General features: G+C 37.4%; 1 protein-coding gene across 2 annotated transcripts in view; it reads left to right on the top strand.

Moving 5' to 3' along the window:
- ENOX2 (ecto-NOX disulfide-thiol exchanger 2) overlaps positions 1–23012 on the top strand; it is a 300855-nt gene that overhangs the window by 2433 nt on the left and 275410 nt on the right. The gene's annotated exons all lie outside the window — the stretch shown is intronic.

The following is a 23012-nucleotide window of genomic DNA, read 5'->3' as shown; positions in this document are numbered from 1 at the left end:
CACAATTCTGAGATAGTGTAGTATAACAGAGACAGGTACAAAGTGCTGTGGAGGGATAGAGGAAGGAGTGACTGGCTATGAGGGAGAGTCAAGGAGAAGGCTTCTATGAGGAGGTGACATGACAGATAGGTCTTGAAGGATAATGAGTTTTCCAGGCAGGAATAGTAGAGGGGAGGCATTCCAGATAGAGGGGTCAGTCTGTGAAAGACATGTGGCTGTATGAGAGCAGGACATATTCATTCAATGTGGAGGAATTCAGCATGGCTGGGGTACACATTGTTTGAGAAAAGCAAGGTATAATGGTAGGAGAAGAGTCTGGAAAGATAGGTTGAGGCTGATTTGTGAGGAACCTTGATTGCAATTCCAAGAAATTGGGATGTGCTACCATAAGCCAGTGGTTCTCAAAATGTAGGGCATCTGCCAGGATGGTTCCATTGTGTTCCCACAAATGTTTTAATTTGACTAGTTACATATTCAAATATATCTTATAAAAGGTAAAACTGAATTAGGTCATCAAATCTAAAGTTACTGAGAATTTTACTTAGTAAAAATAGAAAACAAACCAGTTTCACATAGATTTAAAGACCAATATTAAGTAAATAATAGTATACATGGTGCATGAATGTGATAAAAAACACTTAGTAATACTTTAATGACTGAAATTTGAGAAATGCTGCTTATAGGCAATAAAATACATAAAAATGTTTTAGAAGAAGAGTAGAATGATCAGATTTTTATTTTTGGACAATGACGGTGGGAAGGATGCAGCAGAGGTAGATACAACCAGTTAGGAGACTAGTGCTCTGTTCTACACAGAGATGATAAAGACCCGAAAGTGGTGACATGAGAGGAGGGAACAGATTTGGGACACATTTAGGAGGCAGAATTAGTAGGACTTGGTAGATCTGAATATTATTATATCAATGTCACCAGAATTGTTTTAAAAGTCTGTATGCACCACTTGCCTGTTATCCTTTATATTCTATGATGAACATAATATTGGTAAAACGTGCTATGTTTATATGTGCATTCAGATAACAGTGGAGGCTATTGTTACCATTCAGGAGCGGGTTTGAATTACACACAAGCATCCTTCCTGCCATACTGAGTGTCCTTAAGAGCACTGGCACATACAGTCAAGGTATTGGTAAGGAATATGAGTGTGGTCCTTGACCCTTACCCATCTGAGGAACTCCTCAGCCTTCAAGACTAAGCTCAAATATCGACACCTCTGTGAAGTCTTTCCAACACTTCTCCCACCTCACCCCCACACACATATATGAATGCACACACAAAGCAACGTCAGGCCTGGACTTAACTCTCTCCTAGCCTGTACCACGCTGTAGTATGTCAGTCTGTGGATGTTTCTGTCTCCCCCCACTAGACTGTGAGCTCCTTGAGGGAAGGGACCAGACTTCATTCACCTCTAGACTCATAGCATCCAGAACAACACTTGGCACATAGTAGACACCTAATAAATGGTTATTGGATGAAAATAATGGATCAACAGATTTGCATGAATATAACTCTGGACCTGGGTAGCACAGAGTGCCAAATGCTGTAGAGAGACTAGCTGTTTGCTACATTTGCTACTTTTGCTGAATAAAGCAGTAAATGAAAGTGCCCATAACTTTACTGGAGATTTTTTTCCCATTTTTTCCTCACTGTCCCCTGGTTATCTTACCTTTTTCTTTGTCATCCTTTACCCAGACAGTTTCTTAGGCCTGCCATTGTTTTGCTCCTCTTGGCAGAATTCACATTGCTCCTGTCCTGATACTTTGTGAGGAAACAACCCTCCCCTCTACCCACAAAATCCAATTGACTCCATCTTTGACATCACTCTCAAATTCATTTCCTCCTACTCCTAGATACTTCAAGTGGGACTATAATTTGATACAGCCCACCTAGAGAGCAATTTGTTAATATATATATCAGAAATCTTAAAAGTAAGCATAGCTTTCAACCTACCATTTCAACTTACAGGGCTCGATGCTGAAGAAACAATCATGTTGTTTCCAAAAATTTAACTCCAGGATGTCTATCCCAGAGTTGTTTATAATAATGTCAAAAAAGAGAAAAGAAATAATGTCTTAAATGTCCAGTACTAGGGGTTTGAATGAAATTAATTGTGGTATATCCATAGGATGGATTATTAAGTAGCCATGTAAGTCAATGTTACCAAAGAATATTTGATGATGCGAAAAATCATTTATGACATAGTAAGAGAAAATTTGGGTCATAAATCTGACACTACAGAGTGGCAGATCCCAGTTTAAATACATACACATACATATACATCTATGCAGGTATATAGAGGATAAATCCTATAATGTTAAATGTAAAAATATTAATATGGACTTGCTATAAATGGTAAGATTACTTATGACTTCTATTTTTAAACTTTTGCATATTTTTATTTTCTAATCTTCTACAATGATGCATCTGTTGCTTTTTAGAAAGCTATTTTAAAATATCTTCCCCATGTCCACCCATTACCGTTGCCTTAATCTGGAGCACACTCCTACCTCATAACACACATGCATCACTTCTAGCCTGGATTGCTACTGCTTCCAGCCTTCCTCCCTTCCAATCCACTCTCCTCCAGTGCTGATAGAATTATTTTTATAAATTGCAAATCTGAAGCTATCTGGCCTCTATATAAAATAGTTCAAAAACTGTTCGTTGTCCTCAGGGTAATATTTAAATTTCTTACATGATGAGTGTGATGGGCACTGTCTGGGGAATGGACACTCTTGAAGCTCTGACTTGGGTGGATGGGGGGACACAGGCAATATATATAAACTGAACTTTTGTACCCCCATAGTAAGCTGAAATAAATAATATAAAAAATAAATAAATTTCTTAGACTGGCTGATTAAACGTTTGGAAATCAGCTCCCTGCTTTCCTCTACAGCATCAGTTTTTTCTCCTATGATTTACTTTTTCTTGAGATCTTAGGCCAGTGCCAGGCACCTAATAGGTGTTAGTAAATGTTAGCCAAATGTTGATGTGGGTTGTGTGGATTAACTATTGTGTGCCAAGTAGTCTACTGGTATTTTATTTAATCCTTAGAGCAAAAACATTAAATACATACAATAGTTATTTTATAGATGAGGAAACTAAATAAATAAAAGTGAGAAAAAAAGTTATCATAATAAAGAACACTTGTTTAAAGAAAAAGTTAAAACCCGCTGCTATAATGCAACTCTCTTTGTTCTGCAATCTCTGACGGTCATTGTCAGTAAGAATACAGACTTTGTACCTTCCTTTGGGCAAGTTATATGTGACCACAGCATAACAAGGACAGCCCCAGACTGACATGATCTCACCATGTCATGGTTCACACTGTGTTAATGTACAGAAAGCTTTCTTTTGTGTATCTAATACTTGGTACAGGAGAGACGGAATAGTTCCAATTGCTGTTTTTCTTTCTATTTTGAAATTCTGTGTCTTTTGGGAAGGGAATGTCAGCAGAGAGCTACAGAAAACTGTGATAGAATTGAATGTACAAGAAACAATGTGTCTCATGGGAGCCAATGTCATTGGTTAATTTATTTTTTTAAATGTCATGTAGATGTATTTTCCCGCAATCTGTCTCCAGGAAAGACCTTGGTTGAATTCAACAGTTAATCCTATTTAAAGAATGCAGCCCATGTGTGCACTATATTCTTGCATTGTTAAGTGATTTTAGACATATGTAGTGGATTACCATAATAACATACGTTCGAGTGTGTGTGGTATATCCGATTTTCTCTACAATAATATATTGTTGGTCATATTGTTATTCAGGATCCTACAGTGTGGTCTTCCTTTCATTTTCCTTACAAGTAATATCCATTGTGCAAAAATGGATGAACTTTAAAGAACAGAAGTCCTAAGCATGATTCATCTGAATAAAATGATATTGCTTTGTAAGGAATTGTCACTTTTAAATACTCCAGTAAAAAGAATCTACATTTTTTCTGCTTCACGATCAAATAAGTTGAATATAGAAATAACAGTTAGGGTTTCAATTCATTTGATGAATTATTGTAGGCTTACTATGTGAAAGTACTCCATTAAGCACTATACTAGATACTCGTAAATACCCCTTTAATGCCTTCCAGACAGAAAGAAAAGAGAGAGCGCACGCGCACATGAGACAGAGCACACACAAGAGAAAGAGCATTCAGGAGTAAATGAAAGAAAGAGAAGATTTTAACAAGCAAGCCCATCATATAAACAAAAATTTATCCAGCTGAAAATTGGGATGTGTACCAATGGGGATTTATTCTTTTTTTTTTCCTCTGTGGAATATCTAAGCAAAAATGAGCCACCAAATAGCTGATAAGCAAATGATCTAATTCTCTGTTTACAAACAATTTGAGAGAAAGAACAGTGACTTTCTGTGCATCTAGCCCTGCACAGGCCTGCTGGTGATGTTGTGAGAGTTATGATTGTGTCAGCTTTTCCAGGGTTTTTGTCTCTGCTGCAGAGATTTGGCAGACACCTCAGAGAAATTTTATGTCTCTTAAATCTTCCTCAAGCTAGGCTTGGCTCTTAGATTTATATGTACAAAAAAATTAAAGTGTTTCCCAAGTTTGACATTTTTGAAGATCAAAACCGACTCAGTTTTTAAAAGAAAATCACCATGTACCTCACTTTAGTCACAGAATGAGCTAATTGATTTTTGCTATTTTTTTAAAACAGCCCAATATTTACTTTTCAGAAGTGGCTATGATCATATGTCTAAAGATTTATATCCCAGTCCTCAGTGTTGCTTCCTCTTTTTCTTGCCTACAAAATGTAAAGTTTTGCTGAAGTCTTAATTTTCCTTTTTTGTTGTTACTGTTACATAGTATAAAACATTGTAGGGTGGAAGGCATGGTGAAATAAAAGTTTTCATTAACTCTGCTTTCCTCCCCTTTTTGGTGTTCTGGTTTTTGGTGATCTTTTACCCACAAAATATGGCATAATAATGATAGGTGAGAAGAACTGGAGAACTTTCAGTAACACTCATTAACAAGGCTGGTCCAAATGCATCTGTAGGCAGAACACAAATGAAAGTGTGACAGTAATTCAGAGGAGTTGAGACATTGTATGGAGAATGTTACATAAACAATATTGCTTCAGTGGTGAACTGTGAAAAATAAGGATAGGGAAATCCCCAATAAGGGCCCTTCTCATCTGCTCCAGCTGCTCTTCTTTTTTAGCCAGCAACAACTGCCAGTGAGAGTTTCCTGGGATAGAAACCGTCTCACACTAAGCCTCATAAGATGTCCTTCTACCATTTCTTCTTCAATCAAGTCCTCAAACACACTTCACCAGGATTACTTTGGTCACATAGTATTCTAATTTTCACTTTTCAAAGATGCTGAGTTTGAATTCAAGGGGCACTTGATGTTCAAACTCATTCATTCAATAGATATTTGAGCACATATACAGGACCAGACCCTTTGCTAAGTGCTGGAGGTTTAATAATGAATTAGATGTAATCCCTGCCTGTCCTTAAAGAGCTTGTAGTCTAGTGGGGGAGATAGACACTCAAACCAATGACTATATTCCAATGTGGAAAAGGTGCTCAAAAAGAGAGGTATGTACAAGGTGCCCTGGGAACATGGTAGAAGGAATTACATTACTTCTGGGGGTGGGCAAGAGGTCAGAGTCTACAGGTCAGAGTCTAACTGTGCTGAATCATAAAGGGTAAGTGGGCATTGCCTAGACTCTAGGTGGACAAAGAGATGGTGGGCAAGGATTCCAGGAAGAGAGACCACCAACATGTATAAGTCAGTCACATGTGTAAAACTGGATAGTTCAGAAAAAGGTAAGATACTGTGTGTGAACTACTGGGAGTGTGGGAAAGGGGGACAGGATAAGAGTCTGGAAAGGCATCTTGTGGCCAGTTGGTGAAGCAAGTCTGTTTGCTAAGAAGCATGGCCATTGTGTTATATGCAGGGATGAGTGAGCACAGGGTTTTAAATGGGGGGAGTAACATGATTGGATTAGAGGATGGGCTTTATGCGGAAGGCAAGGGGACTGGAGGCAGATAAAGTGTACTTTCTAATTTGGCAGTCTTTGAGAGGTCTTGCCCTAATCACTTGCCATTATTCAGCAATGCCATCTTTGTTAGGTTTTCTTTTGGTATAGAGATCACTTTGAATAATTGTTTCCTTCTACACACAGAACATACCTCCTTATACTCCTTCACATGTTACTTAGCTGAATATTCATTCTTTCCAACTCAAAATCAGTGATCCCAGCAGTAATTGGGGTGTGATTATCATGGAGGAAATCAGAGTTTTGAAGTGTAGCAACTTCATTTCAAAAACATTATATGAGGCTTATTTATTGCATGCTGAATCAGCAGGACTGAGGCAAGTGCTGGCCTGCTCCCCTTGGAGGAGGAGGGAGGGAAAGGGACAGAGGCTGAAGAGATGTCACAGAGTGGCTGTTTGAAAAATGGGCAGCATCCAGAATGCTAGAAATCCCTTAAGGCCATGTCCAGATACGGGAAGTAGACATAAGGGCCAGAAGCAGTATATGAATATAAAACATATGCCTGTCAAAGGTACCTGTGCCCCCCCCAATTCTATTATCTAGCCAATCAGTTTTAGATCATGTTCTTTTCCTGACTCAGATACTATAAATGGCTTCCCATTATCCATAGGATGAAGTCCAAACCCTTCAGCCTGGCAGTCAGTAGTACTCTCTGCAATCTGGCTCTAACCTACCTTTCCAATCTCTGTACTTTTCTCTTTCAGAACTCTGGTCCAGCCAGTTACCCTTTCAAACACTGCTTTGTCATTCCCTCACCTATATTGTCAGCCCTGTCAGGGTGGACACTATGTTTTTACCTCTTTGAATCCTCCACAGTGCCTAGCATAGTGTCTTGCATATATTAGGCACCCAAGGTACATCTTTGGGTGACTATTGTCATTACTCATCCTTCTGCCTTTCTTTCTAATATCTCTTCTACCAGTGACCACATACCCTCTCTACTAAAAATGGCAACTGAGACACTAGGTAAAAGGGGTTGATGTTCAACAAGCTATCTTTTAAATTTTTAGTCTGAAATATGTTAGTATAAAGAAAAAATGCAAGAATAATGCAAGAAATCTTTCATACCATTCACTTAGATTCACCATTGTTTAATATTTTGCCCTATTTGCTTTATGCTTCTTTATATAAATATGATTATTTTGTGCTGAAACATTTGAGATTGAATAAGCTGTACCCTTTACCCTCTCTCCTTTTTCTCAACCTTTTATTGTGAAAATATTCAAATATACAGAAATGTTGAAAGAATTGTACAATGAATACCCAGATACCCACCATTTAGATTCTACAATAAACATTCTTTTATATTTGCTTTATCACCTATCTATCTATGCATGTTTTTATGCATTTTAAGTTAAGCTGCAGACATCAGTACAATTTTTCTAAATTCTTCACTATGCAAATCATTAACTAGATAAAACTATTTTGTGCTCTGAAGTCAACCAAATTATCCAGTTATATCTGCATTTACTGTGTTGCCAAAATTCTAGTCTACCTGTGTATCTTAGATCTGTTTGGCCACAGGACACATATCTCTTTGATTAACTTTAGGATGCTCCTCTATTTCACCTAGTGCAGTGCCCGGCACACATTCCGTAGATAACACTTGATGCTGATGAGCAGAAATAGAGCTAGAGCAAAGGGAAGAAACACAATAAAACTATAATAGAATAAACTGGAGGAGGAGGAGAGAAGGTAGTGTGTATGCAAAGAGGGCCACAGGTAAACGGGAGAGAGAGAAACCAGGGCTTGAAGAATTGGGGGAAGAGGGATGCCTTAGTACTTCCAGCAGTACTTCCACCTGCTACTTCCTATCTCTCTCCTTAGAAGGATAGGATCCAGGAAACTAGGGACGCTTGCTGCTTAGCAGAGCACGTGACAAGTTTCTTTGCTACTACTTAGGAAACATCAATTAATATATTCATATTTATTCATGAATATGCTAATCTGCCATAAGGTGCCACTTAGTTTTGAAGAATGTAGGTGGGCCACAGAAAACCTCTTTCAAACTATATCTGTGCTACAGCCAAAGAGGACTTGAGTTCAATGAATCCTAGCTTCCTTTTTCTTTATAACCTTTCATTTTTGTGTTGCTTATGAATGCAAGGATAACTCTAATCTGTATTTATTGAGTAGTTATTTTGTGCTAAGTACTGTGCTAGATGCTATCACATCGCTGACACTTTCTGACAACCTGACGAGGTAGGTACTATTTCTTTCCCCATTTGCCACACAGGAAAACTTGACACTCAGTGTGGTTAAACATCTTGTCCATAAGCCAGAATTCTCAGGTTTGTCTGACTCTAGAGCTGAGTAGTCCTAACCATTATATCACACAGTCAGATGTAGTTTTTTCAAAAAGTCAATCCAATATAAATGCAAGGAAGTTTACGTTCACTGTATTGACTCGGCATTTGATTTATTCACTAAGCAAGTCCTACTGAATCATTGGATCAAGAAGGAAGTATGCCTTTAATCATTAGAATGTTGATATGGTTGTGGATTCAGATTGCTTACATTCACATCCCAGTCCCATCACTTACCAGTCAGATGCTGTAAGAAAGTCACTTAATATCAGTAAGTCTCAGTTTCTTTACCTATAAAGTGAGGATTAAAATGCCTATGAGATAGCTGTATTGTGTGGACTGATTAAGAAAATTATGTAAAGTATCATGCCACATCTGGCATGCAGTAAGTGCTCAGCATATTCTAGATTACTGTCATTCCTTCCTTCTTCCTTTTATTGGACCAGACTACTCACCTGTAGCTTTTACTTGAGGAAAACAAACTGTTCCTGAAACATTTTTCTGATGAGAGAAATTCTGAAAAAGAATCTTAGGTTGATTATTCCTAAGGCTGAACAAGGACAGCTACCAACTCCTATGTGAAGCATATTTCAAAGTAAGGTAGAAACATGAAAACTTAGGAGAGCTGGGGTGGTCCATCTCTCTGCTTCCTGGAGATCAGGGCTAAATCATGACTTTGTCTATTTTCTCACTAGACTAAATTTCACAACTGGCATAGACTATTAGACCTGGGATATTGGCAGTCCCAGCCCAGCCATTTCTAGGCAAGCAAGCTGAAGCTAAGAGAATAGAAGTGACTTGACTAAGGTCAAAAAGTGAAAAAAATCTGGAGAAATCAATTCTCCCACCTCCTTATGCAGTGTTCATTCTGTGTTTCCTTTGTGTTCTCTCAGGAAGGTGAAACCAAGCCTTGATGTGTGCTCTTTGCAAGAGATTGAACTGATTGGACTCTCAGGGTCTGGTGCAAGTTTGATTGATTCAGAAAACATGAATCTTTGTTCTGGTTCAAATAAATTCACTAGTTGTTATTGCTTTCAAACTGTTAACCTTTCTATTTTGTTTGGAATTTAGCAAATTAGTGTTGTTTCTCTCCATTTAGGTTCACAGTTTGGTTCAAGTTCTTGGTTATTTGAAATCTTCCACTGGGATTTTTGTTTTTGACAAAAATACTCAGAATCCAAGGTGGCAAATGAGGGGAATTCATTTGAAAAGATCAGTCAGGCTTGGTGACGGCTGCTGAGGAGGAGCTTGGGTGCTTTAGGGAACCATTAGCGCTTACATTCTGGAGCCTTAAATCAGGATAAAGGAAACATTGCAATGGTTTTTGGTGTGTGTGTTTGTTTTTATCAGGATGCTCTGATACTTTCATTTCCATTCTTGTTAATCTGGGTTGAAGCTGCTGATTCCCACCTCATTGCCTTTTGGGACACTCTGTCAGTCATGTTCTTGATAAGATCCTTATTTTTTGACTGTGGGAAAGAAGCTAACAAAAAAACATCTTTCCTGTCCTTTTCCCTTCACTTTGAATGGCCCTTCTGAGGAACTTGAGGAATATGAATTTCAAGCTTAAATTTGCAGAGGAGTTTAGTTGCAATGCCCAAAGGCAGAACAGCCTGATTCTGAAATACAGCCTTTGTTCCTTTCTTACCAATGTGGTTTTAAAAGTCTCAGGCAAGCCTCCTTTGCCAAACCTGAAATTGAGCTGACACCTTTCTCGGTGTCCAGCCATGCTGCAGGTGAGGCTGAGGGTTGCAGTGATGAGGCCTCTGGAGAATTGTATCCCACGTGCCTGACTTTCCACATGCCAAAGGAATGTGAGTTCTGGTGCCAGGGCTGCCAGTACCTTTTCAAGCTCTTGACTGTTTACCTAAGCAGTTGAAAGGCTAGGATTGCAGCTGTAATGGTAAAAGGACCATTCCTAATACCACAGAAGGCAAGCAAGCACTTTCTAGAAGGTAAGATTTTAGATGATCTCAGCAAGTATGTTTCTGATTAGAAAGAAAATTCTCACTTTAGATTCATTCTCTTTTTTCCCTCCCTTTCCCTCTCCTCCCTTCTCCTCCCCTCTCCTCCCCTCTCCTCTCTCCTCCCCTCCCTCTCTTCTCCTCTTTTCCCCTTCCCCTTTTTAATAGCTTGGTTGCTCTTAGCTCCCAGTCACCTAACCCTTTGTGTTTCATATTATCCATTTCTCCATTGATTTAACATGGATTTGGGATATATATTTTACTGGCACTTTCAGTAGTAGCCATAACATTCAAAGGGAAAATTAGAAAAAAGTTTTCTTTCTTCTCACAAGAAGTACACTGGGCACTGTTTGAAGACACAAATGGCATTGGAGGGGGCCAAGGGGAGCTGACATCTGATATTTCTGCTATAGCCCCCACCTTTCTTTTGGCCTCTTCAGATTTGGCCCATGTGGACAAACACACACTTGGGTAACCACCATGCAGATGGAAATCAGGACATGTGGGATTTGGCCAAACCAAAGGTCCCCAAACATTGCCTGGATCATTTAGTGCCCCAGGTGTGGCTACCCCAGGACTTCATATGCTAAAATTGTGTCCAAGCTTAAGCCAGCTGGTCACTGTATATATAGTATCAAGGCAGCTTGGAGCCTCATAAAGCATGACTTCGGATTTTTACCTTGTGAATTTAGATTTAGCTAATCAACTCGAATCCTTCTCCACGCACTGGGCAATGTGGATGTACCGGGCAAATAGAATGATTTAACAAAAGGAAATGCTCATTGTCCAGTATTTTGCATCCTAGATGGGACATAATACTAGACCATATGTAGAAAAACGGACTGACTTTTCAGAAAGGAAAGAGGGAATGAGAGGACTCCAGTCTTTTTAATAAATTTTAATGCATTATTTTTAAATTTTTCTTTTCAAAAAATTTCCCCTCTATGGAATTTTAAGAGCAAACAGTGATTCCTTCCAATGCTAAAATTTGAAGAAATGAACAATGTTTTGTGAAATTATATTAGTCCTGTCTTTTTATTTGCCTTATGTGATAGAGGTGTCTCACTTCATTTAGGCAAGATTTGTTTCAGGGTGTAGTAATAATAATCCCATATAATTGTATAGCCCTTTCCAATTTACAAAAGGGTTTTTGTATCCATTACCTAATTATCTCTTCATAGAAATCCTGTGAAGCAGTCATGTTAGGTACTATTATCTCCAGTTAATAAATAAGGGAACTTAGGCTCAGAGAAGTTAGTGACTTATCCAGAGTCACACAGCTAGAAAGTTGTAGATTTGGAAGCTGAACCCAGGTTTCCTGATACTTATCCCCAGTGCTCCTTCAATTGTATCATGCTTCCTTCCTAAGAGACTATCTCCTTTTTGTTCCTACTCATGATTAATTTTAAAATTAGTCTAAAAATGTACTTTAGCAGATGAGTAAAGCTGAAGCACTTACAGGTAAAGTGCCTTCTTAAGATCACCTATCAAATAGGTCCTGCATATAGCTCTTGGCTTTTCTCCTTGATTTTAACTGAACTATTTTTAGGTAGACATAGATTTGCTTTTCAGTGTTAAATATATGCACAAAAGTTGTGTGATCCACTGATTATAGGTGTGAAAGCTACACTTGGGGAATGGGACTAGGGATAAAAAGTTGGCTTAAAATAATTAGCTTCTTCCCTTTTTTCTAAGAGATGTCATGTTCAATAGAATTTAATTTCTTTATACTTCCTTTGCTTCCAATATAATTCTTTAGGGAAAATTAGCAAATATTCATTCTGAATGTTGATTTCTCAGGAACCAGGGTAGCTGGAGGAAAGAGAAAGTGGAGGGGTGACTTTTCATACCCTATAAGAGTGGGCAAACATTATTTTGTTTTGAGCTGCGAGCTAAGATTTCTAAGGCATGCAAATTGTAAAGTTCTGATTTGTCAAATGCATGCTGTTTCTTTAGGCACTGATGTATGAAATCCCAAAGAATTCTCCGATGAACATACTGCTAATTGCTTCTCCACCTGCTCTCCAACCTCCTCCACCCCACCCCCTCCACTCCCAATTCAGCCTATAAGTGTCCGTCATTGGAGATGGATGGTGACACATGCAGTAATAGCAATTCATAAAAGCCAGTTCCAGCCCTTGTCTTCAAGGCTCCTGGATTTTCCACTGCCTGCTTTTGTGTAAGTGAAGTGGATGGAAGTGCTACTGGCATCAGAATCCACCTCCCTATGTTCCGTTGCTAAAGCTCAGTTGTTCGGCTGGAGCTGAGCTAAACAGAAGCATCGGATCTGAGCTGAATTGTGGCTGTTTTTTTCCCCCTCAATGGGGGGGTGGGTTAGGGATAGTGTGTAGTGGGGGTTTGAGGTGCTTTGGCTTTTCTTTTTGTGGAGAGAAGAGGGTAAGGAGAGAATAACTCACGATAGGATACAACGTGAAACAGTTCCCTGAAGAGTGTCACAATGTTCCTGGTACAATATACAGGTACAGTATGTTTATTTTATCTGAAATTTCCCTTTTGTTTCAAAGTGCATTTCTCTTTCTTATTTTGCCTTCAGTTCAACTCTGCTGAAGGAAAAATAAGGTTCTAATGAGCTAAATAAAATAGCCGCATAAAACATGCCTGCCCCCAGCTATAATGTTTGTAGCAGATTGCTGTGTAAAATCTGGGTTTTCTGTTAAATTCGTAGTCCCGATCCCTTAATTGTGCACGCTTCTCTGCTGTATTCTTGTATTGAATTTCCGAAATCTGATGTCTGCAACTGGTAGTATGTGACATAGCTTTGAATATTTGCACAGAAGACACAGTGCTTTGGAAGCGAAAAGCAATTTCTAAACACTTAGTATGTTATGTTTCTCTTGAGTTTATTAACTCCTGTATTTGTTAATTGGTTGTATAGATTTGGGATATAGTTAAGAGTAAGGAAACTTCAAATAGAAAGTATTCTAGAACACGTCTGTTTGGCAAATTTATTTTTATTTTATTATTGAACTTAGGTTGATGAACATTATATATTATTGTTGTTTGTTTATTCTCCTGATAGAAAAAAAAGTGCTGGGAACAGCAAGGCTAAAAATACCAGCCCCAAACCATCTGTATTGTAAAATATCATTGGATCAAAAGTGTTTCTTAAGTATTCTCTTAAGCTTTCAGAAACATATTGGTCCATAATAATGAAGAACTTGAGACCCTGATCAGGCATTGGTGAATGTTGTTTGAAAGGCTTCTTATACACAGTTAGACAGAAAGTATCCTTGCAAATGAAAAAACCCCGAGAAAGTTTCACTTTCTTGCTGAACGGAACAGAAGCTTAGTTCCTACAACCACATGTTTTGATAAGTTTGAATATCATTTATTGTCAAGGATTTTCATCTTCATTCTTGCTTTATTATTCTAAAAATATTGTGCTCCTGTGCTTAAGAGCTAAAAGATCATGTTCTGTTTTGATGCGTGGTTTGACAGTTGATTTCGCTCCTCATTAATTGGACAGCATGCAGATGATGTGGAGAAGTGAGTGAGTGACAATATTTCAAGGTTACGTTGAAGAGCATACAGTGAAGCTTAGTGCCTGGACCAACAGCTGCTGAATTGAATTGTCTGCAATTAAAGCAACAGCAGGTTTGTGTAGTCTCCCTGCAGCCCGTTTATTTGAATTTATAGCTTCAGTTTCTTCTTTGGGTGTTGGTTGATTTGTTTTGCTAAGTGTTGGAAAGTTGTGCTTGCGAGATTTTTTTCCTATACTCCAATGCATGCTTGACTCTAGAAGAGCTATCTCTGTACATTTTAATGTGAGAAGTTGTTGAGGTTTTCTCTTCTGGTTAAAACCAGAGATGGTCTCATTTTCTCCACGACAAAATTAGATACATTCTCATGGAAAATATTGCTTTGTTCAATAAATAGAGGTTTCTCATAGACCAGTGTTACTGGTTTAAGTTTCTGGCAGTGAAAAATGCTGGATTTTGTTATGCTACTGGAATTACTATATCTGGGAAGAACTTCTCTATGCTAATATTAGTAAAAAATGTTTGCATTAAAAAATGATAACCTTGTCTCTTTGCCATCTCTCAATTCCAGAGTGACCCAATGAATAATTTCAAATTTAAGTAGGTGACTTTTATGACTGAATTGTATTTGTATGCTAATAGTGAATACATGTTTAATTCCTTAATGGTTTTACTCTATTAAAATGGTTTTATTTTACTAAAAAATTATAATTGCAGTATAGTTGTTGGTTATTGAATCATAGTGGATGTGATATAAAACGTTTATATAGTGATTTAACATGTACGTTTTTAGTTCATTCTCATGACAACCTTGTATGAAGTCAGTGATGATATGACCTCCATTTTATAGGTAAGAAAACTGAGACTCAGAGGATAAGTAACTGGCCTAGGTCTCATATCTAATAAGTGGCAGAGCCTGAACTTATAGGTTATCTTATCTGATTCAAGAATTTGTGCTTTTTCTTTCCCTTACACCAGGATGCCTCTCAGTTGATGGATCCAGGGTAAATTTGATTTATTCTACTAGTCAAAAAGTCTAAATTCAATCATTTTCTGAAAAAAATATATTCTTTGATAGGACTTCAGAGATTTTTTTCAAAACCATTTTTAATCCAACATTTATTTTAATATGTAAGTGACTTCCAGATTAATTTTATAGATGTATAAGAAACAGTAGTGTTTTCATTAATTTATACATCCATATGAACAAAAGTAGAGCCTTGTGATGTTTTGGGGAAGCAAAATGTTGTCCAATCCAAAAGGTTAATGTGGAATATTTTCCTTCTAAACAAGCTAGTTTGTTTTTAATATTCTTCTCAATGAATTTGTAAAATTGTTTTCATGAAAATATGTGTATTTTAAGGTATGCTGGCCGTGAATGTGATGTGCTTTGTGTTTTAAGATCATTTTGTTCAGATCAATAGAGAAAATATATAGCTAACTCAGTTTCACACTTTTCTTTTTGTCTGTCTATCTACTAGATCAGCCTTCCCATCTTTTTAAATTCCCAAATGGTTTCTCAATTTTAAATTCATTAGCTTTAGGAAAAAAACATACTTTCTGTCCCACTGAAAAAGGGAATAATACTATTTAAAGCTGCATTATCAATTAAGCAAATGGACTCAGATACTTGAGTAGCTCATACTAGCTCTCTGGTAAAACTTTCTTTAAAACTCTTCAGGAAACATTCTTGAAGGGTCATTTTTGGATCTGAATTTATTAGAGACTATCCCATGTACTGGAGAAATAAATGGATGGTTAAACTATAGACAACTCTTCTTCAGCATTTGACAATGAATATTTGAGAACATTGTCAAGAAAATGAGCCAGAGATAGGACAAGTATTGTTATAACCTGTTTATGATAATTTTGGAAAGAAGGTAATGAATATATTATCTCAGATACCATGTAATTGTAATTTCTCCTTATCTAAGATGGTATCTTTATATTGTAACATATCTTAAAGTAAAGCTATCCTTGTATTATTTCCTTCTGGCAAAAAAGAAAGGAGGATGATATAAAGCCCTTTCATCATTCTTTAACCTTATATGTATTTGACACTTAAAAAAATACAGGAGGGAACTTGGGGGAATAGATCAGGATTAATAGGAAGGAGAACTGGGCAAACTAGGCATGTGATTAGAAGTTCCATATTAAACTTGGTTTCAGGTAACAAATTTCCTGTGTAGTTGGAAGCTGTGGCTAACACCTCTCACTCTGTTCCTTTTTTCTGGGAACAAGCACTCTGAATATAAATGAAAAAAGAGCTTACTTGTGCTTTTAAGAAAATTGATGTTTTCTGATTGGCTAAAGAAAGTATTCTGCTAAGTAATCACCTTTTTAGTGTCGTGTTTGAGGCTCAGAGAAATTAAAGAGGGGTAGATTTCTAGGTTCTGGTTGTTTAGGGAGCTGAAGTTGAGTTGTCTGATGGATTTTTTTCTCTTCAGTACACCTGTGAGTGCGTTTTATGGGAGTGAAAGGCAGGTCTTACGGACGGGAGTATAAGCGTTAGTATATACCAGCCAGTGGTGTGCTGGAGCCAGCTTGCACTAGCTTACTTAAGGGGATCACTAAGAATATTTACAAATTCGAAAATTTATTCATATCTGCCTTTTTCCAAAAAGGACTTACTATGATCATTATGAATAATACGATAATTAAGGCATGCTATCTATGCAGGACAGTATTCTGCAGATGCTCCTTGGGCTGATAAACTATACTGATTAACATTATTGGGCATAGCACAGTTAAGTGTGTGTTCACCACCCATATATGCACACAATAATAAGAATAGCTAACATTTATTGAATGTTTACTCAGTGCCTGGCTATGTTATAAATGTCTTACATGTATGAACTTACTAGTATTCACAGCACTCCCATGAAGTGGGTAGTATTATTTCCATATTAAGGTTAGAAAAACTGAGACACAGTTTAAGTAACCTGTCTACCACATGACGCAATTACTAAGCAGCAGGATCAATATTCTATCACAGGAAGTTTGTCCTCATAACTCATGCTCTTAACTACTGTGGAATATGCTGTATGTATGTAAAGGCACTTCATTGAAGAAGCTGTTTGCCCATCCCTGTGTTACCTAGAGCAGATATCCCATTGTCCATGACTTCGAAAGACCTAAACAGTTTAGACCTGTCTGCTCACCAGACTGCTGAAAATTTTTACTTTCTTTCTCACCTCCATCGCTGGTACTCTCTATCAACAAAGTCAGGGTGGATCATTGAATCTCCAGCCGTTTCTAAACATTGCCACTACTTGTATTCTTTTTTCAGATTTTCAGCTTTGTTTTAAAAATCTCTTTCATATTCTGTTGCTTCTCTCTATTCTCAGCTTTTTGAAAAAAGAAACATTGCCAACCAGAGTGTAATTTTTCTTCCATGCAGCTAAATGACCAATCATAGCACATCTTCTCTGCATCTACTCCTTCCCTACTCCATTTTATGCCTAACTGTTAGAGTGTTCTTCCTAAATACAGATCTTATCTTATTGCTCCTCTCCTCAAAAATCTTCTAGAGGATTTTGTTTTTTTTCCAAATAGGCTTTCAGGACCATCCATATTCTTATCCCAGCTACCCAGAATGCCTCTACTTCCTTATCTCCCACTACACAGCCCTCTCAGCACCCTATTTACCCACCACTCTGGACCACTTGTGGGTCACCACATGCACCCCAAATTTTAAAGTTTGTATTCTACATGCTGTTTACATATACTGATTAATTGTCTTGAATATATAAACAGTTTCCCCATGCTGTTTTCTACATTTAAATTGCCGTCCTTCCACTTCTCCAGCAGCCCTAGAACTTACTCAATAATGGAGGTTCCACTCAAATCACACCTGCTACTGTATTATAATACTTATTTTTGGTCTGTCTTCCTCCACTAGACTCAGTTCTTAAAGTCATAACCATATTTTACTTGTCTCTTAGCACATAGCCTAGTGCCTTGCACGTAGTGCTCACATGCAATATTCAGGCCTTCAGCAGCTGCACCACCAAAGCTTTTTCTCTTCTCCTGCTAGCTCAATGTTCAGACTTATTCTAAAGCCTGAGATTTCCAGAAGCCAAATGGCTAGATCACTTCTGCTTTGCATAGATATTCTGGAATATTATGTTCAAAGGGTTTGTTTCTAGTACAAGTGTCTTCTTGATTTTTTTTCTCTATACTCATCCTTGCCTAGATATACCATAGTTTGAAAGCTCCTTCTTTTGCCTTTGTGGAACACTTTGCACTTTTGTAGAGAGATAAGGGCTTGCCTATGTATATATATATGAATACTTATATATTCAAGAAAATTAATTAGTATATGTAAAGCAATAATTGGAATTTTTGATGCATAATCACAGTGTTTCTCAAAATGTGGTTTAGGAACTACCCATGACAGAATTACCTAGGACATATGTTTAAAATACAGATTTCTGGATCCTCATCCCAGACCTACTGAATCACTCTCTGAGTGATCTGCATTTAGCAAACTCCCCAGATGATTTTTCTGCACATCTGAATTTTGAGAACTACTGTTTAAAGTCAAAAATAAAATGTTAAATCCTGATCTATAATCTCTATGGATATGAATATTAATATTAATTACATTGTAGAAAAACTATCATTAAAATGGTTTGAATTTTTTGTTCTAATGCTGAAAGTCGTGGTCTCCTGGTATCTAACCCATGTGATGATGCTATATTCTGTATCTTCACTGCCCAACACAGTAGCCACTAGCCACATATGGCTACTAAGCATTCAAGTGTGGGAACTGCAACTGGGGAACTGAATTTTTTATTTTATTTAAATTTAATTAAATTGAGATTTAAATAATCACATGTGGCTATTGGATGCCGTTTTGGAAGTGCAGCTAGAAAAGGTTTGGGTATCCAAAAAGAGAGTACTTCTCTTAGGAGACTAGATGGCCACAGTGATAATTGTATCCACAGGAAATCAAACTGAAGTGTTGTTTCCTTTGACATATAGGACATTGCAATACTTTTTATGGATAGTTTAAATTTTTAAAATGGCCTAAAGTGAGTTATCCACAGAAGTGATTTAACAAATTATGATCTCAATTAAATTTAAATGAAATCTACACTTTGCATTTCTCATCAGTATTATTTTTCTCATCATACTGGCTAGCTGTTGAGAGATGGTTGTTAAGTTTTGATTTCTTAGTTAGGTACAAGAAAGTTGAGTTAATCAAAAGTAAGAGCTCCTACCTTCAATGTTTAGGTCATGGATACTTTTATACATTTTGGTTTTCGTCGACCTTTTCACTATTCTCTTTTGGATTGTTCAGCCCCTTGGCCACTCATAACTCACCACTTTTCAGCTTCCATTTCTTCCTCTGACAAATCTTCCTTGAACCAGTAGTATACCCCTTTCAGGATGATTTCATTATTTAAAATAGCATTAACACTTTGGAAGAATTTAATCGAAAGTAGACTGTAGTCTCTACATAAAGAGACATAAATCTAGGTCATTTTATGTTTTATTATTGTATAGAGTTCATCATGTGTATTAGTTGTAGTTGGTGGCTAAAAGGAACCCAGTGTCAGAATCTGTAATATTGGAAAAAAACCCATGGATAGAGTAATGTATTTGACTATTGTTATCTATGGAAACTATATGGTAAATAATTATGCCTCCTTGACCAGCCCTCTGTTGCCTAGATCCTAGTTCTTTGTACTCTTTTCAATTGCTAAAATTTTTAACACATCCTAAAATTCCCTTCTGTCCCTTTGCATTCTTTTCTTTCTTTGGCTCTGCTTTCTGTTTTCAATGGACAGAAGACCACCACCACCCCTTTTTTGTACCATTCAAACTCACTCCCAGAATCCATTGTTGTATCCAGCCTCATTGAACTGCCTGGAGGAGTTCAAAACCAGTGTTTTAAAGTGCCACTCAGGGCCACCCTGGAGTACTCTGCAAATAGGTTCTTTTGTTTTGAGGACCAAAGAGAAAGTACCACAGCTACGGTTTTTGAGAAATGCGTAAAGACAAAACCCGTTTGGATGTAAAGGAAATTTTTAACCTCTTATATCTCCCTTCCCCTAGACTACATCTACAAATTTCAATGACATTTTTACTTTGTTTAGAAAGCCAGACATTTCTACTTTCAATGAAAAAGTTCATTCTGATCAGGACTCTTCATAATTTAAACCAGAGTGGAGATGAATGGAAATATGTTTTAAAGGACTATTATAGGATAGCCTAGGATATTTACATAAATTATTGTATTTAATCCTTATTAGCACTCTCAATAAATGTTAGTTATTCTTCTTTCTCAAGGCTGTATATACCACTAACTTGTCTACAGCTCTGCCTTCAGACTCCAAAGCTTGCATCCCTGTTGCTTTTTACTTATACATGCAATTGTGAATGGTTGCCTTCTCTCCCTCTCCATCTCCCTCTCCGTCTCCCTCTTCCTCTCCCTCTCCCTCTCTCCCTCTCTCTTTCTCTCTCTCTCTCTCTCTCTCTCTCTCTGATTATGGATGTGGGAGGGAGAGAAATGGAGAGAGAGGGAGAAGAGAGAAGAGATGTTATTAGTACTAGGGTGTTCCCTCACAAAAGTCCCATGTCAGTGTAAAGTGGGAGAGTATAAACACTTCCTGTGTTAACTGTCTACTGAGCAGGAATTGAGATGTGTTCAATTAGAGCTAAGAGACTGTAAAAAAAAAAAAAACACAAACCTTCTTTAGATTCTTTATACACTCTACTCATTGCCCCCCATCTCCTGCAGTCTAACAGACTGCTGACTCTTACTGCCAAATGTGGTTGGCATTTTCCCAAACCCTGGCCTTGGGCTTGAAGATGGGACAGGAATTGCAAAGAACCACAAACCCTTAGACACTCTGCTAAGTCATGAAAATTTTCTCAGCTTACTCAGTGGAAGGTATACTATTTGAATTCACCTCAATTTGTGATAAGGAATGTGAAGAATGTAAAATAATTGTGACAATCCACATTTAATAAAAATGACAATAATCTGAAAGTAAGTCAGACCATTCTGGAAAACTTTTGGGTGGCATATTACATTTTATCTGGGTTATAAATATCAAACAAATAGATATAAAACAAACAACATCACCGAAAGTAAATTTGATTCATGCTTTTATACATCTAAAAGTGACAGGGGATAGTAAAGTGTATTCAGAGTGTGCAATATGATATAGCATTTTAAAAGCCAATATGGTTTGAGTTAGTGACATGGATACGGGCAAATAACTTCTTAGAGCAAAGTAGTGAGAATCCCTTTTTAATTGGTAATAAGACTATGCCCAAGTTTCCATTCTCTGGAATTGAGATGCTTGAAATGGAAAAGAGCAATTGAAATGCTTACAGGACCTAGGGAGAGTGGTTTATGAGGGTGAGACACAAAGTAAATACAATAAAGACAGCTTGAGTAGTTCGTGAATATTGGCGCTCACGGCTATTTTGAGTAGTGTGAGCAATAAAAAGCACAATCTGGCAGAAAAAGGGATAAGCACAGGCAGAAATATGACCATTGGAGAAATGAGCCTGGAATTCTAGTAGTATCTCTCCCCTTCTCAAGTAGTGTTCCCTGAGTGCCCTACCCACAGGCCTTGTGAGACTTTTAACAAGAAGGGAAAGAAATGGTCTGAAGGAATTGAAATCAGAAGGGCATAATTGGTTCGTCAAATATTTACAGCTATTTAAAATAAAAAGAACCCCCACCCATCAGCAAACTCTCTAGAACACTTCTTTTGTTGGCCTCACATCAAGGCGAGATAAAACACAGGCTGTAGAGAAGAAGCTCACTCTAACATGGAATATGATCTAAGGCAATGCCCTTCTTGGACCTTCTCCACAGGGATTTATTACTGGAAGTAACAGAAGGGCTATGTTAGAACATTAGAACACAGCTCCAAGGCATGAACCCTGAGGTTGGGATTTATAGTAAAGCTCTGGTGTACTAGATAGACAATGAGTACAATTTCATTGCAGATGTTTTCTATTGGAGATTTTTGAAATAGGTTTTTGTGTGTGTGCCTAAGATGTCGGTGAGCCAGGATAAGTCAGTCAGCACTACTTACTTAGCTATCACCTACTATATGTATTGCCTATACTTGACCAATCCAGTGAGGGAGGCCATTTCTGATCCCTAGGGAACTACTGGTAAGCTGCCCCTCCCAGGATATTAAACTGCCCCTTTCTACTGTGAAACAGGTGATGGATAAGCAGCTTTGTTTCATAGTATCTGCACTTCTCTCTTTTCAGTATAGAATCATTCCCAGTAGTTTTAAAGTGTAAAGTGGAGTAGAGAACTATTACCCCATGAGGTTTTAAATCTAGATCATAATGGACCACCTGCCAAATGCTTTCCCTTTATGATACCAAGTTAAAGTTATTGACAGAGAGAAAAGCATTGCAGAATGGAGTGCCAGTTTCTTATGGCATTTATGAACTTAAGCCAAAATATTTGAAACCTTTAGCCAAATGGCTTATTCTGGAACTTTGGGAGCAACTTGTAAAAATCAACAGCCTGCATATTCTATACTTAGTGAAAGGACAGAAGAGGGAGGAACGAGAGCAAAGACAGAGTCCAGAATGATTTGTATTCATTAACTATTAGCAGTATTAAGTATTAATACAATGTAGGATGTTGTTCTTATTAACATTTTTAAAGTGATACTCTTAAAGCTGCAGATTTAAAAAGAGCAATCCACTTAGATGGGCCCATTGCTAAATGACTGAGCCACAAATATAAATATTAGAAATGGCCTAGACTATAGCATCAAGTTTTATTTTTTCAGAGGAAATAACTATTGGGACTTATAACTCTAGTGGGAAATGTAAGTACACATTTATTCCTGGCTGATGAGGAAATCATTAAGAATGAAAAACTGGTTTACAGATGAAAGTTCAAAAGGGCTTTGTAATATATGCATTTTAATAGAATTTTAGGGTTATAAGAAACCTTAAAGGTTATTGAGTCTTGTCTACCTACCCACTTCCATATACAATCTGTTACTTGTATCTGCTTCATCCTCAAATTGTCAATCAAGTTTATGCTTAGATACTTCCAATAATTTGGCACTCTATACTATGAAGTAGGACATTTGATATTTGACTAGCTTCATTTATTGAATGTTTGCATAAGTGAGCCAAAATCTCTCTCCCTTCAGCTTCTATCCATTGCTTCTACTCTAAGGCATAGTACCATCCACACAAACTAC

This window comes from Lemur catta, chromosome X, assembly GCF_020740605.2.
Source record: "Lemur catta isolate mLemCat1 chromosome X, mLemCat1.pri, whole genome shotgun sequence".
NCBI lineage: Eukaryota > Metazoa > Chordata > Mammalia > Primates > Lemuridae > Lemur > Lemur catta.
This window is presented reverse-complemented; position numbering and strand designations above follow the sequence as displayed.